Source organism: Palaemon carinicauda, chromosome 40, assembly GCF_036898095.1.
Source record: "Palaemon carinicauda isolate YSFRI2023 chromosome 40, ASM3689809v2, whole genome shotgun sequence".
NCBI lineage: Eukaryota > Metazoa > Arthropoda > Malacostraca > Decapoda > Palaemonidae > Palaemon > Palaemon carinicauda.
The window spans coordinates 53,373,594-53,378,537 of record NC_090764.1 but is presented as its reverse complement, the minus strand read 5'-3'; positions in this window follow the sequence as shown (position 1 = coordinate 53,378,537).

Sequence of the window (4,944 nt, the reverse complement as noted above, 5' to 3'; positions counted from 1 at the left end):
AAACAAAACAATCATTTGAATAATCATGGTCTTATTTCGTTTAGCGTACCTCTGTTAGTACAGTGTTTGATAATAATAATAATAATAATAATAATAATAATAATAATAATAACAACAACAACAACAACAACAACAACAACAATAATAATAATAATAATAATAATAATAATAATAATAAGATAATTCATATTAATCACTGAAAAATAGCAGCACAAGAGGAATGCCTATCTCTGCAACAGCTGAACCACTGCTACCGCACAGAGGAAAACCTCACATCTGAAGGGCGCCATAAAATTCTTAAGTATTCTATTAGCATTGCATGCAGGTTGCAAATCACTACCGTCCGGTTATTCTGCCGCACGGATATTTTCCGCAGCGTGTGAAGGGTCTCATTGATCTACATTGATTTCTAAACCGCATGGTTTCAAATCACTCGTGTGGAGCGGGCCTTACTCTGCAGCAAAGTTCCGCATGTTCTGGTATAAGGATTTATCATGGAGTTTTAGGCACTATGAACCAGAATCTAACACGCTTCTACTTACTTTCTAATTCATTCAATTATCTATCTTAGGATTAGATACATACATGGCTTACAATAGCACATATTAACTTATTAAACTCACAGTTTACCTTCAACAATATCAATCAAACTAAATATCATCATCAATTTTATATAACTAGCCTCCTGGCAGTGGATCGATCCCATCCCGGGACTGTGAGTTTAAGCTATATACCTGGGAGGCCACTGCTGTGGTTGGGCACCACAGTGAAGGGCTAGGCTTGCCCGGCTGACGTTTTGGTGAGCATCTATTATGATGAAACTGTAACAGAAACCAGACACCTTTCACTTTTATCTAAATTAATGCAGTGAATTAATTTCACCAATCCTCAATCCAATGAACCTAACACTACATCTAATACTTAACTAGAAACAAACACCATCAAAACGAATCAAAACATTGATTCATTGATTATAACCCACAATGTTATTTTTTTCACTCATTGTCGGAATCCATTGTGTAGACAAATTTCACTCCCACTTTAGACAATTGACTACATAAAAGTTAACACACTGATTATAGAATACTAAACTTATCAACCGTATATCCTTCTTCACATATACGGCCGTAACTCCCAGCAGAATTGGCAGCTATTTAAAAGGACTAATAAATGTCTGTGGGTTAGGCTACACATTGCACTAATTTTCTTATATATGACTAACACAAAAATGCGAAACTTTCTGGTATGTTCTAACAATATGAAAAGGTCCATAGCTCACCATCATATCTTAGTAATTCCCTACACACTACTTCATTTCTAGTGTAACCTTTCTTACAAAAGTAAGTGGAGCTTCTCAAATGTCAGTGTACACACAACCCAGTCCACACCAATTGGCTCTGGTGTGTTAAAGACAAGGACATGGAAGGTATGTTAACCCCAATATTAGATCATCTCAACATTCCTGTTAAAGAAGACATAATTGTTGAAAACGTGCTAATGGGAGGTAATATATATATATATATATATATATATATATATATATATATATATATATATATATATATATATATATATATATATAATTCAAAATCGTTACCTTCTACTAGAATCATCAAAATTACAGTTTCTTCTTGTATCTTTAAGAGGATATAATATCAGGAAGTAATATATATATATATATATATATATATATATATATATATATATATATATATATATATATATATATGTATGTATATATATATATATATATATATATATATATGTGTGTGTGTGTGTGTGTGTGTAGGTATGTGTATTATTATTATTATCAGTAGTAGTAGTAGTAGTAGTAGTAGTAGTAGTATCATTACTTGCTAAGCTACAACCCTAGTTGGAAAAGCAGGATGCTATAAGCTCAAGGACTCCAACAGGAAAAATAGCTCAGGGGGGAAAATAAATAAGGAAATATACTACAAGAGAAGTTTAAGAATAATAACATTAAAATAAATCTAATATATATAAATTATAAAACTTCAAAATAACAAGAGGAGGAGAAATATTATAGAATAGTGTGCCCGAGTGTACCCTCAAGCAATCGAACTTTACCCAAGGCAGTGGAAAACCATGGTACAGAGGCTATGGTACTACACAAGACTAGAGAACAATGGTTTGATTTTGAAGTGCCCCTCTCCTAGAAGAGCCGCTTGCCACAGCTACAGAATCTCTTCTACCCTTACCAAGAGGAAAGTAGCCACTGAACAATTGCATTACAGGAGTTAACCCGTTGAGCGAAGAAGAATTGTTTGATAATCTAAGTTTTGTCAGGTGTATGACGACAGAGAAGAATGTGGAAAGAATATGCCAGACTATTCGGTGTATGTGTAGGCAAAGGAAAAAAAGAGCCGTAATCAGAGAGAGGGATCCAATTTAATACTGTCTGGCCAGTCAAAGGACGTCATAACTCTTTAGCGGTAGTGTGTATGTATGTTATTATTATTATTATTATTATTATTATTATTATTATTATTATTATTATTATTATTATTATTACAGAGAAAAATACCCCAATAAGGAACGGAAATGAGAAAATAAATTAGATATACAAGAAGTAATGAATAATGAACATGATATAGGTCGAGATGGGTGACAGCGTTAAAATTAATCTGTCATATATGAAATATGAAGAGAGTCTTAGGTCAGCCTGGTCAACTTAAAACCATTCGTTGCAAGTTTGAACGTCTGAAGTTCCAGCGATTCAACAGCCTGATTGGGAAGATGATCCCACAATCTGGTCACTGCTGGAATAAAACTTTTAGAATACTATATAGTATTTATCCTTATGTTGGAGAAGGTACAACTATTAAAATTGACTGTAAACCTTGTACTACGTACAGGATGATACTGTATGGGAAGATCTGAATGCAAAGGATGATGTATGCGACCCGACAGAAATAACAGCTATATATTCAGATAGATAAACACTCACATACATACACACACATCGCACACATATATTCAATCCTTCCCAAACCCTCCTCCTTTCCTAACCACAACACAACAGTTTGCAAAATTTGTAGGAGAGTTTTATTTCCGAGTTGTTGCCACCCAGCGTGACATGATATATATAATACACACATACACTCACACACACACACACACATATATATATATATATATATATATATATATATATATATATATATATATATATATATATATATATATATATACACACTAACCGAGATACCCGGCGTTGCCCGGGTGATATGGTGTAGTCTCTAAGGCATTTTCCTGCTTGATAGGGCAATGTTACTGTCCCTTGCCTATGACATTCATGAGCGACCTTTAAACCTTTAAACCTTTAAGCCTAACTCTGTCAATATGGCGTTTATTCTCTCCTTCCCGTGTTTGTTGGTTTTACTGAGCAATCATTCTCTGTTTGTTAGTCTGGAGTCGAATTATTCTTTTATTTCTTTTTCATGATCTCTTAATGCTACAATTCTTTGTTGATTATTTTCAAAGTGAGAATTTCTTTGGTCTTCGTCTTCTTCTTCACGCATATCTGCCATTCTGCTGGCATTAATGTTCCTTTTATCTGAATTTTTAAGAGGGCGAGGGTTCTGCCCACAACCCCTAGTTCTCTTAAGAGGCACTTAGAGATTTCAGACTACCTCCATTGTTTTTCTCGGATTTTTTTTTTTAACATAAGAACACGCTTCTAGATTTTACATGGAAACGTACATATTTGAGGTATGAAGTGGGTGGGGTTCTGCCCACCATAGTTCACTTAAAGGGGTACTTAGAGATTCGGGACCGCTTCCATTGACTTACCCGGAAAATTTTACACAATAATTACCTCTTTCACACACACATATTCACACACACACACACACACACACATATATATATATATATATATATATATATATATATACGTATATATACATACTGTATATATACATATATATGTGTATATATTATAGATTATTCTTAAAAAATGGAAAAATTCTAGGGTGCCAGTCTGCCCTATTTCATGAAAGAGAGTGGGAGGTTCTGCACCCACAACTTACTTAGAGAGGCACTTAGAGATTCGGGATTACTTGCATTATATTCCTCGGATAATTTTACATAGGAATACACTTTTAGTGTTTATGTAGATTCTCTAATCTCTCATTCTATAGGGAACACACACAAGCATTGCCTTTTGTATATATATATATATATATATATATATATATATATATATATATATATATATATATATATATATATACATATATATATATGTGTGTGTGTGTGTGTGTGTGTGTGTGTGTAAAATCCTCATCAGCCATAACTAGTCCAGTGCAGGACAAAGTCCTCAGACATGACCTTACACCCACGTCTGTTTATGGTCATTCCATGGCAGTCTTTAGCGGCAAATTTTTTTTTAGTTCGTCAATATAACGTTTTCTCTTCCTTCCCCTGCTTCCTTTGCAATCTCTAGGGATCCATTCTGTTATTCTTACTGTCCATCTATTATCTATCATTCTCATTATATGTCTTGCCCATTTCCATTTCTTTTTCTTACATGTCAAAATATCCTCTACTTTAGTTTTCTCTCTTTCCCATATTGCTCTTTTCTGTCTCTTAGTGTTATTCCCATCATTATTCTTTCATTGCTCTTTGAGTTGTAACTATCTTATGTTATAAGGCATTAGTAAGGTATCAAGTTTCTGATGCACAAGTTAATACTGGGAGAACCATCTCATCAAATACTTTTCTTCCTAGAGAAAGTGTCATTTTACTTTCCATAATCTCATTTTATTTACCAATTAATGTTCTCCATCCCATGCTTATCCTTCTATTGATTTCGGTGACATATCCTGGAGAAACATTTACTGTCTATCCTAAGTATATATATTCATTAACAATCTCTAGGGGTTCGTCCATAACCCTTATTTGTTGTCTCTGCATTTTAAA